This window comes from Nuphar pumila, chromosome 1 (genome assembly GCF_984573655.1).
Source record: "Nuphar pumila chromosome 1, dmNupPumi1.hap1.1, whole genome shotgun sequence".
Lineage (NCBI taxonomy): Eukaryota > Viridiplantae > Streptophyta > Magnoliopsida > Nymphaeales > Nymphaeaceae > Nuphar > Nuphar pumila.
The window spans coordinates 32,278,994-32,291,660 of record NC_143249.1 but is presented as its reverse complement, the minus strand read 5'-3'; the positions used below and the strand labels follow the sequence as shown (position 1 = coordinate 32,291,660).

Here is a 12,667-nt window from a genome sequence, read left to right as displayed (position 1 = left end):
TGCTATGATATCATAATTGTAATGCCCAAAATATTTAACCCCAAAATTTTAGAATAATTTTTTTTTAAACGACAACAAAAATATTTTATTAATCCCCCAGTCAAATAATTTGGGCGGGTTACAGGTGATAGCACAAACTCAATAACATTAGGCGAATTAAAATCTTGCCTTGGAATCTTACAAGTCATAAATAACAAATTTAATGAATTTCTTAAAGTCAGAGTTCCTCAGGACATCCACAGAAGATATGGCCTCGTGGCGCCGTCCGCAGTGACGATTGCAATTGCCCATCTTTATTTGTTTTCTGAAAATATTAATTCAGAAGGGGTCAGACTACCCCATCTGAGTAAGAAGCATTATATCAATATGAATGTGCTCAGTGTCATGTGTACAAGTATATGTGCACCACATTGATATAAGCAATCCCAACTATTCAAACAAATTTTGAATGTACACTTCACTCAATACAAGCATTTTATGATTTATTACATAAAGAAAAATATCAATAAATGATACATCATATAAATGAATCATATTTAGCTTATCACATTTTGAATGTAAAGGAAAACATTGCTAAGCTATGTATCACACGAGTGAATCACAATCATACGATAACAAATGCAACATCTAGCATTGTATGTATACTTGAAGACTTTTCAAAAGTGTAATGACTTAATGTTTCTCTTGTTAATTACCCTATGGGTACACACATGCATTCAACATCGTAGCGGACCGAGACCACACGGGGGTCTATTATGCTTTTCAAATTAATTCTCCGTATGACTAGCCATACGGATATCCAAAGGAGACGGTCCATGACCGAGAGAGTAGTTCTCAATGGCTAGAACTAGAATTAGGATGCACCCTGGTATAACTTCTGCAGAAGACTTGGATCTACCACCTAGAATGCTTTGGTAGTTCTGCCCCCCTAACTCCGAGGACTGGGGATCGGGTGAGATGCTTAGTTCTCACAAAAATGAAACTTTCCCACAGAGGTTGTACTATCTACCCTCTCCAAGGTAAACCTTAGGTCCAGTAACACATACCATCTTTCAGGTATACCCAGAGCCCTGAGAAATCAGTAACATATACCATTTTCAGGTATACCCAGTATCCTGAGAAACCGGTAACATATAACATTTTTCAGGTATACCCAGAATCCCATATTTAGGTTATGTGTGCATATTTTTCATTCTTGTTTGTTTTTGTGTGCAAGTCATTGCACCACATGAGATTTCCAAAATCCTAACCCACACTTAAGTGATCTTAGTGTATGCACATTACCCATCGAATGCCCAATTGGCACCAACCCTAGTTTCTTAGAATTTTGGCTCGATTCTGAGTTGAGTACTTATACTTACAGCATTTTAAAGTTTCATTTATGAGCTCAGGTGTACGTTTTGTACCCCACTGACCATGCACTCCTAAGGCAAGTCTCAAGTACAACTTTTTATAAGTGCTCGTATGTCACTACAATGGTCCCACAAGGCCGCAAGCTCGATTTTGAGCTTTCACATGATCATGGCATGGAAAACATCCTTTATTATGCATTTTTTTTTGCAGAACAAGCATAGATCAACCGGCACAAGACATGTCATAATATTTACATGCAATCATGATGCAATTATATGCAAATCAATTAGCATTATAAGTGCCCATATGGCACCACAAGGATTTGTCATGCTCAGTTTCAATCTTGTACTATCGTGCCCTTGTAGTTTTTCTTATTTGTGCAATTATAATAAAAATATGCATTTAACAACAGGCAGTTCATGCATTGAAATATTGGTCGTAACCTTCAAATGTCAATTACATATAAAACTATGCGCGACATGAATATGTCATGGATATCTCATTCACTTGCCACATTCATCAACATATAACATTCTTTTTATAAGCATATAATAAAATCACCATGCTATCTAAACATATACACTAAAGTGAGCTTTTACCAAAGCCAATGTATTTGCATAATAGTAAATCTCAGACCTACTATGAGTATGTGCATAATAGTGAATCTCAGATGTAACACATATTTCATAAGCAAATCTTATGGCAACTTCAGGTTCATAGTAGATTTGGAATATGACCATCATAATTTAGATAGTAGATTTGTATTCATCGCATATCTTTATAAGCTTCAGTATGGTTGTCATGATTTCAAGGCCAGACTCATGTTTGTAACAGATTGGCATATGCTGCCATATGGCAGTCATATATTCAATGACAACTGCAAGTTCATAGCGAATTCGTATGTACTGCAACATGACTATCATGAGTTCCATGACAGATTTAAGTTAATAGCGGAGATGCACTTGCTGTAACTTGACTACCATGAATCCGATGGCAAGCTTATGTTCACAGTAGAGTCGCATATGCGAAAGTATGACATTCACATATGAGATGGTTGGGACATGGTCCTAGCCGACTTTGCGTATACCACTACAACACACACACGTTGTAGGCCATGGATCTGAAAATTTTAAGATCCACCGTAATACACGTCATGTAGGCAACTATTTTGAGATCTGGAAATGTTTTGCAGACCGATTCAACAATTTGCATGTAGATTGTGCTGTCTGATCTGCATAATCGTGAGGTATACCAACTAACCTCTCATGTACATAGGTTATTCACATGCTAGGACATTTTTTTTCTAACAGATTCACATGTGCAGGTCGTGTGGTTCAGATCTACACATTCTCAGGATCTATTGTAGTACATGACATGTAATTATGTTATTCACATCCTGGAAACAACCAATGATTCCCAACTTAAAACTATGACCATTTGGAAATCCAAAGTTGATGAAGTATCTAATCTAGATAACAATATGATAATAATAAAAAGAATGACTATAATCCAGGCGTTTGAAATCTCTTCCCCTTTCATATTTTTGACCATTTGCTGGGTATGACAGACCCTTATCAGTCTGCAGTCGTGGCACCAACAACGCCATCCCTCCTCGATCACCTTGATTTAACCTAGCAAGCCAAATTTTTTGTTTGTATAATCTATGCTAGAGTGCATTAGGAAATATTTAGTAGATTCTTTTCATTGTAGTATAATCTTAGTTAAGTTAGCGCTTGGTACTAATAATTATTAGAATTAATAATCTTTTTAATTCTTGAATTTATGTACTATTTTTTCTCTTTTGTTTTGCTTAGGTTGGCAAGTATATTGCAGGACGAAGTGTGTATTCGTGTTGAAGAATTGATTGGATCCCATATAAACGGATGAAAATACCCCTGGGATGAAAGAATGCTTGCTTAGTAGAGTTTAGGCGTTATTTTTTTTTTTCTAGTTAGAATTTGCTTGCTGAATTCATTGTAATTTGTATTGTAGACTTTTTGAAATTTTAATAAAGTGAATTATTAAGAGAAATTATGATTATTGTCCCGTTTCTTGTGGGTTCAATCCGTACTTGCCACATATGTGGAAAGTCAGTTTCTTATATTTGGTTGTCGATTTTCCAATGTTTTCATTGAAAATATCCTTTTAAAAATTCTATTTGAAAAATACAACAAAATTTGGCGCCATTGCCGGGGAACGACACTTGATAAACAATTTCTCTAATATTTTAGTTTATTAAAATTTCAAGTATTTTTATTTTTTAGTTTTTAGGGTTAGTAAGTGAATATAGGTTTCACATAGTTAGTACATATAAGATTCACGTAATGCCTTTCTAGGATTCACTATATTGCATGCTACAAGGAACGATTAAACAGGTGAGTTTTAAAAAACATAGTTTGTGATTTCTTGTGTGTGCTAATTTTGTGATTTAGATTTATTTGTGTTATTTGAATTTCTTTAGCATAATTAGAGTAATCTGCCTTGATTAGACTAGTTTATTGTTCGTATTTGTGTTTTCTGTTTATTTGTTAGTTTGTGTTTGGTAGTTAGATTAGGTTTGGGTGCATACATCTGGGCTTAGTACCAGTGTATGAAAGGCCGAAGGGCGTTAGATGTCTCATTATATTCTTTTATCGATGACTTAGAGAGAATTTTACATTCTTCTCAAAGTCCAAATGAAATGGGTGATATTGATCCATCAGTGCCCACTTGTTCTCTGAGGGAGTACTTCCTTCCCACAGAGTACACCCAAGCGTCCTGCATTAGGAGACCCAATGTCGGGGTGCCATATTATGAGATTAAAGCCAGTGTTATTCAGATATTGCCATCTTTATATGGTCTTAGTCATGAGGATCTCTACCGACATTTAGATGAGTTCCTCAAAATCTGTTCTATAGTGAAGATACATAATTTTGGATGCGACACATTGAAATTGACCCTCTTCCCATTTTTATTGAAGGATAAAGCCAAGTATTGGCTAAAATCCTTAGATACTATAGAGATAGGGTCATGGGATCAGTTGCAAAAGGAGTTCCTGAAAAAATACTTTCCCGTAGGTAGGACTAATCAATTTCGGTAAGCTATCACCAGTTTCTCTGAATTGGGTGACGAACAATTTCATGAGACCTGGGCGAGGATGAAGGATCTCCTTAGGAAATGTCCCCATCATCAGGTGCCGAAATGGCAACCGGTGTAGAGCTTCTATGATGGATTGTCTAACAGGAATAGTCAGATGATCGATTCTTCATATAAAGGAATATTTATGCTGAAAAGCGAGGATGAGGCATGGAGTTTATTTGATACTCTTATAGAGAATTCATTGCATCATGCCTCTACCTCCCATTCTGAGAGAGTCACACCTAGCGGAGTAAAGCAGGGTGGTGTTCTCGAGATTGGCCCGACTGCTGAGATACAAAGCAAGGTAGACATGCTTTCTTAAAAGTTGGACCAACTTCTCGCGGGCCCATCCCAACCACATCAGGTGTGCGCATTGTGTGCCAGTCCAGCATATGTTGTCACTGAGTGCCCTTCAACATCTTAGTATCCTGAATTTGTGCAAGAACAAGTTCAGGCTGCTCAGGGATACACCAGACCCATGAAAAGCTCATATTTAGCTACATACAATTCAGGGTGGCGTAATCATCCAAATTTCTTGTGGAAGAATCCCCAGGCTTCCACTCAGATCTCTCCCCAACAGCCAGCTCGGCCACAGTCATTCACTCAGACATTTCAGAGGTCGAGCTACCCTCAAGCTACTCCTTACTCCTCCCATACTTCCCAGGAGTCTGCACCGCAAACATCATTTGAGAAGAGACTTTTCCAAGCATTTCAAGAGGTGAAAACCTCTAATCAAAATGCTTTCGAGAAGTGTAACCAGATGCTAAACTCCCATACGCAATCCATTGCAAAATTGGAGACGCAAATGGGACAATTATTAGAAGCGCTAAATAGGAGGCCTGAGGGTAGTTTGCCGAGCCAGGCTGTCATAAACCCTAAGTGCAAGGAACAAATATCAGGTGGCCTGTACATGGCAGATTCACAACAACAGGCTAAAGCTGTTATGGCTCTTAGGAGCAGATGTGAGTATCACGTTGAGTCTAGATCGATGATAGATGAGCCAGATCTGATCACACCATCTTTCGTAGCTCAGTCATCGTCCTCTATGGAGGCTAAGGATAGTGGTGAGCCTTTTCATAAAGAGCAGAACCCCCCAATGTATATTCCCAAACCACCATATTCGAAAGCCTTAGAATCTCAAACAGGCAGAGGAAAGCAAGGTACGAAGGTTCATGACATGCTTGAGATCTTCAAGCATGTGCAGATCAACCTACCATTGCTAGATGCTATTCACCAGGTGCCGGCTTATGCCAAATTCCTCAAGAAACTATACACTTAGAAGAGAAAATCTAGAGGAAGAGTTCCTACCAAGGTCCTTCTGACTGAGCAGGTGAGTTCGGTGCTTCAACACCAGACTCCACCAAAGCTCAAGGACCCTGGTGCCCTGATCATTTCATGTATCATAGGAAACATTCAGATAGAATGCACTTTGCTAGATCTTGGAGCAAGCATGAACATTCTGCCTGGATATTTCTATGACTCATTTGAGCTAGGAGAAATGAAACCGACCCTGATGACACTGCAACTAGCAGATCGTTCCATCAAGGTACCAAAATGTATCTTGGAGGATGTGCTAGTGAAGGTGGAGGACTTCTATTTTCTGGTTGATTTCATCATCCTTGATATGGAGGGAGTGGATAGCCAACACCAGACTCTGATCATTCTGGGCAGACCATTCTTGGTGACTGCCAATGCATGCATTAATTGCAGAACCGAAGCCATGGATTTATCGTTCGACAATCGAAAGGTGAGGCTGAATATTTTCAATGCCGCGATGGGTCGAGCTGGAGATGAGAAGTGCTTCTAGATCGATATTGTACAAGAGTTAGTGGAGGCACATCCCGAGATGTACATGATATATGAGTCCTTAGATTTGTACTATACTGTAGGAGATAGTCATAGTGATAGTGTAGATGTGTCATCTATATCATCAGGTGGCCATTCTTGGAGAAGGAGTTTCAAACCTCTCCTACCACTTGCAGAGGCCCCAGCCAGGCCGTTGATAGAGTCTCCCCCAGAGCTTGAGTTGAAGCCCTTGCCGGACTCACTCAAGTACTCCTATTTGGGAGACGATGAGACATTGCCTGTGATCATCTCTTTGCAGCTCACTGAGGAGCAAGAGCATAGTTTGATTGATGTTTTGCGAGAGCACAAGGCAACTATTGGATGGGAGTAGCAGATTTGAGAGGGATAGATCCTTCATTCTGCATGCATCGGATTTATTGCGACAATAATTCCAAATCGGTGCGAGATATGTAGAGAAGATTGAATCCCAGCATGAAAAAGTGGTGAAAAATGAGGTGGTTAAGTGGTTAGATGCTGGGATAATCTACCCCATTTCTGATAGTCAGTGGGTCAGTCCTATTCAGGTTGTACCTATAAAGTCTCAACTCATTATTGTAGAGAATAAAAAGGGGAAGAGTATTTCGATGAGGACTATCATAGGCCGATGAGTATGTATAGATTATAGGAAGCTAAATGTCGCAACATGGAAGGACCACTTCTCGTTGCCATTCATAGATCAAATTTTGGAGAGACTCGCTGGATAGAGCTACTATTGTTTCTTGGATGGATATTCTGAATATAATCAAGTAGTTGTCCATCTTGATGATCAAGAGAAGACCACATTCACATGTTTGTATGACACCTTTGCATTCAGGCGTATGCCGTTTGGGCTATGTAATGACCCAATGACATTTCAGTGGTGCATGATGACTATTTTTTATGACATGGTGGATGATGTCATGAAGGTTTTTATGAATGTTTTTTCTATGTATGACTCTTCATTTGAGGATCGTTTCCATAAACTTACTCGAGTACTCAGTCGGTGTATGGAGACTAATCTTGTGCTTAGTTGGGAGAAGAGCCACTTTATGGTCCCGGAGGGGATAGTTCTCGGACATATTGTGTCCAAGAGAGGGATCGAGGTGGATCGAGCCAAGGTTGAGTCGATTTCACAATTGACTCTACCGACTATGGTGAGATAGGTACGGTCATTTTTAGGGCATGCCAAATTTTATAGGCGGTTCATCAAAGATTTTAACAAAATTTCTTGACCGCTTTGCACATTATTGGCCAAGGATCAACCCTTTGATTTTGATGCTGAATGTATGAAGGCATTTGAGATACTCAAAGATGCCTTGACTACTGCACCGATTTATAAATCTCCTGACTGGATGCTACCATTTGAGATTATGTGCGATGCATCCGATTATGCCATGGGGGCTATTTTAGGACAACAAATTGATAGAAAGCCCTATGTGATCTATTACGCGAGCAAAACTCTGTCTGATGCGCAAATGAATTACACGACGACAGAGAAGGAGCTGCTAGCTGTAGTGTTCGCATTGGACAAATTTAGGTCCTATCTTCTTGGTTCCAAGGTGGTTGTCTATTCTGATCATGCTACATTAAAATATCTTCTTAGCAAGAAAGATACCAAACCTAGACTCATTCGGTGGGTGTTGCTACTACAAGAGTTTGATCTCGAGATTCGAGATAAGAAAGGCAGCAAGAATGTAGTAACATACCATCTTTTCAGATTAGTCATGAATTCCACTCAGGATCAAAGACCGATCAACGATACATTTCTGGATGAATAGATCATGGCAGTAAGGACTTCGCAATTACCATGGTTCGCTGATATCGTGAACTATCTGGTGATGAGAGAGATTCTTGTGCATTAGATTAGGAATGAGAGAGATCGATTTCTAGCGCAAGTGAGACACTACTATTGGGATGAACCAGAGTTGTTCAGATATTATGCAGACCAGATTATTAGGAGATGCGTCCCAGAGGAGGAGTATGAGTCCATCCTTCATTTTTGTCATTCTTTAGCATGTGGAGGGCATTTTAGTAGTAGAAAGATGGTTGTAAAGGTTTTGCACTCTGGATTTTATTGGCCAACACTCCACAGAGATGCTCATGAGTTTTGTAGAAAGTGTCTTAGATGTCAGTAGACAGGGAACATGTTCAAGAGGGACATGATGCCCTTGCTTTCGATTTTGATAGTAGAGATCTTTGATGTTTGTGGCATAGATTTCATGGGCCTGTTTCTGCCTTCATTTGGCAATGTATACATCTTAGTGGCAGTTGATTATGTTTCCAAGTGGGTCGAGGCTGTGGCAACCAAGACCAATGATCATAGAGTGGTGCTTAAGTTCATTAAGCATAATATTTTTAGCCAATTTGGTGTGCCATGAGCGATGATTAGTGACAATGTCAAGCATTTTAGGAATGTATAGGTATCTTCTCTTTTGAGAAAATACTCTATCAATCATAGGTTCGCCACCCCTTATCATCCACAGACCAGTGGACATGTGGAGGTTTCGAATAGAGAAATTAAGCGGATTTTAGAGAAGACGGTCTTCCCGGACTGTAGGGATTGGTCCCAACGCTTGGATGATGCTTTATGGGTGTACAAGACTGCATTTAAGACCCCTATTGGCATGTCATCGTATCGATTAGTCTTTAGGAAAACATGCCACCTCCCTGTCGAATTGGAACATAGGGCTTACTGGGCAATTAAAAAGTTTAATTTTGACATGACCTAGGCTGACAGAGAGCGTTCGTTGCAACTCAATGAGCTAGAAGAGCTTAGGAATGATGCATACGAGAATGCCAAGATTTATAAGGCTCGCACTAAGGCATTTCATGATAAGCATATTGTTAGGAAAGTGTTTGAGCCCGGGCAGAAAGTGTGGCTATTCAATTCTTGTTTGCATTTATTCCCAGGGAAGTTGAGATCATGATGGGATGGACCATACACTGTAAGAGATGTATTTTTGCATGGGGCAGTTATATTATATGACCTACGTACCAAAGGCACATTCAAGGTCAATGGGCAGAGACTCAAGCCCTACATTTCTGATGGCTCGCAGGTTGGAGAATGCAAAGTCTGAGATCTCGCAAAGGAGTAGGATTCAAGCAGATGGGGTGTATCATATGTATATAGTAGAAATAGAATTTTTAGTTTTCAGTATTTTTGTTATTGTTTTGAGTCTATTTTCACTTGGTTCTTCTTTGTTGTCATGCAGGTATATTTGACGCTTTAGTGTATGAGTGCAGGTACCAGACACAGGACATGTTTTCAGAAGCATATCGTTGGCCAAACCAGTAGAAAACTATGCATTTGTACATGCATAGTGGTGGTGCGAAGTCAAGGCAATCATCAACTCAAGAGGCATTGGGCACAATCATGTATCTTTCTTTTCTCTCATATTTATTTTATTATTTTGTAGTGCGCATATGCATTATATGTTTACATTTTTGTATGCCACTAGGGGCATTGTCATTCAAGCATGGGGGGATGGGATTAGATGCATACACAATACTGTTCAGGTAGCTAACAACTCATAAAATTAGGCCTTTAAGAAATAAGTTTTTAGCATATATGAATGTTTTGACATAATCTGACATTTTAGAAAATTTTAAGCCCCATGTGATTTTTTTTTTCTGAACTAATCTAAAAATAGTGGTTATTTATGTGAATTTTAAAGAAAAGATTGTATTTGAATGTGAAAGTTTGTTTTGACTCACAAAGTATAAGTATGCACAGTATATTGTTGAATTACTAAGCAAATAAAAAATAGAAAGAAATATGAGCTTAAAAGAAAAAAAAGCCTACGTTTAGTTGTTGATGTCTTTGTACTCGCCAGTAGCTAAACCTCAGACACGAGTTGAAGTGTTTGAGTCTCATGATGAAAAGGATAACAAATGAAATCACTTATTTGTCTAGTCAATATTTGTGGCCTATTTGGTTCAAACAAGTAGAGTCTGAAGGGTGTTTTACACCTGGTGCCTTAAAGCCATCTGGTTTGGGAGCGACCTACTTGAAACTTCTTTACATGGACTTCATAGAAAGCCTAATAGATATAGACATTGCATATGGTAGGAAGGAGACTATACGTAAACTATGGAAATAGAAGGTCTAGTGACTCGAGCAAGTTCGAGGGATACTCTGTATTTGGTGCCTTAAGGTCGTTTGGCCTAGGAGTCACTAACCCAAAGCTCGCTACATGGGTCACGAAAACTGAAAATTTGAAATAGTGCTCAATTGAAAAAAAATTGAAAGAGGTAAAAATTGAAAATCCGAAGAAAAAGAATGAGAGCTTAATGAAAAATTTATTGCTTAGGAGTAATTATGAAAAACTGTGCAGAAAATATACAAGTGATGAAAAATGAACAACAACATGATAATACTTGATTTTCTGAGGAGAAATCATAGATAATTGTAATTTTTAGAAAAGTGAAAGGAAAAGGTTTTTACTGTGGAGGCATAAAATTGTTAAATGTGTTATGAGAATGAAAATTACATGAAATACTTGCTTAAACTCAATTCTTAATTGCCTAATACTTTTCGAAAAAGAAATCTCATTCATGCATGACATAGATGTTTGTGGGTAGCATCACTGCAAACCCTCACGAGACCTTACTCGTCTACTGGGGTAACCCAGGGGTTTAAAGGGCTTGTTGCATGAGCTAAATGCAACCGTTATTCTTACGAAAGTGAGTTAGGCCAATTAGGATTTGCAATTTATTTATTTTTATTTGCATATTTGTTTATTTTCTAGTTTCATAACTTAGGTAGTTTAGCTTAGTTTGTTAAGGGACTAACAAACATTCAAGCATGGGGGTATTTGAACTAGTCATAACATAAGTAGGTAGTTAGTTGTAAAATATTAACACTTTTAGCTCTTAGATAGAATTAGGTTAGTCTTAGGTAGCTTTTTGAATTAGAAGAAAATTTAAGAAGTTTAAATAAGCATGAGGAAAACCTAGAAGACATTTTTGTAGTTCTTGGAAAAAGACGTCTACACTCTCTCTCTCTCTCTTTCCCATTCTCTAATTTGTTCTTCTCCTTTGAAGTGAGGAACGAATGTGCATTGGGCCATTCTGTATTTTTTCCTCCTTCTCCCTCATCGTGTGTTTTTCTCTTTCATGTTCTTTCGTGGTTGGCTGCAGTCTTTGCAGGTGCTGCAACTCAGGAGGAGATCTTCCTTCGTTCGACGTGCGGTCTACTTCGATGAGGACTGGCCAAGCTTCTTCCTCCAATTGGCCTTCACCATCCAGATCGTCTTCAACATTCATCATCATACTTTGATCCCCAACTGAGTGCAGCCTTCGGTGGGCATGGTAGATTTGTGAAACATGTAGGTGGCTTTTCCGGAACGCCAAAAACTGTTCTTTCCTTCCTCCTCCTTTGTCGGATCACCCTAAAGGTGAATCTTCCCTTCTCTTTTCCTGTAGCTAGATTTTTCCATAGTAGATTAGATGTTGTTTGCTCGTATTTAAATGTTCTTTCGTAGGTGTCCATTATAACAAAAAAAAAGTGTGTGTTTTGAGTATTATTAGAATTGAATTAAAGGTCTGATTAAGTTCTTGCAACGGCCAGAACTGATCATAGTTCAACCTTATCGAAAAAAAAAATATATTAGTTCAACCGGCCGACCACTCATCATAGCCGATTGAGAAGTTTTGATTTATGCTATCATTAACATGTTTATGCATTATTTAGCAGTCATTAGGTAGTTTGCATGTCATGAGGATAGGGTAAGTGCAGCAAAATGAATCAAGTATAGAAAAAGGAAATTTTGGTTGGGTTATTCTTTTGCTTCAACGCATGAGAGTTGACGTAGTGAGCATAGCATAACTAATTAAGTCCAGCCCATTCAATTGAGGAAAAGGTGGTGTTATTCCTTCCATACGTTAGCCTAAAGAGAGTCCTCCTATGTCAAGTTTGGTAAGTGGTTTAAATTGTCAGCCAACTTACAAAATTTGCATTAGAGTGGACATTATATTTATTACCCATTTGGAATTAAGAGAAAATGTATAGGCTCAAGAACTAACATTTTTCTCTTAAAACCCCATAGGGCCAATTAAGTTCCTTACCTTTCTGGTCAAGATATGATGTATTTAGAACGTTACCCATCACCTCTTCGTTAGGTAAGTAGATTGCATATTTTATTCTTCAGGAAATAACAATTAAATTCCATTAGCTAGTTCCCTTACTTAGCCTAACCGAGGTTTATAGCAATAGCTGCCTTACGTTTTAGCCTAAGTATAATCCTTTCTTTCTATAGTTATTAATTAATGCTTATTACAGTTAGTCCTTAGTAATCAAGGGGGTTATGTAATTGAACATCCAAAGTCCATTTCATATCTTGCATAACCGTATGTACATGCGTCAATCGGTCCC

General features: G+C 38.4%; 1 pseudogene; it reads left to right on the top strand.

Moving 5' to 3' along the window:
* Positions 1 to 6,316: 6,316 nt before the first annotated feature.
* Positions 6,317 to 11,583, top strand: LOC149848596 (uncharacterized; annotated as a pseudogene).
* Positions 11,584 to 12,667: the final 1,084 nt, after the last annotated feature.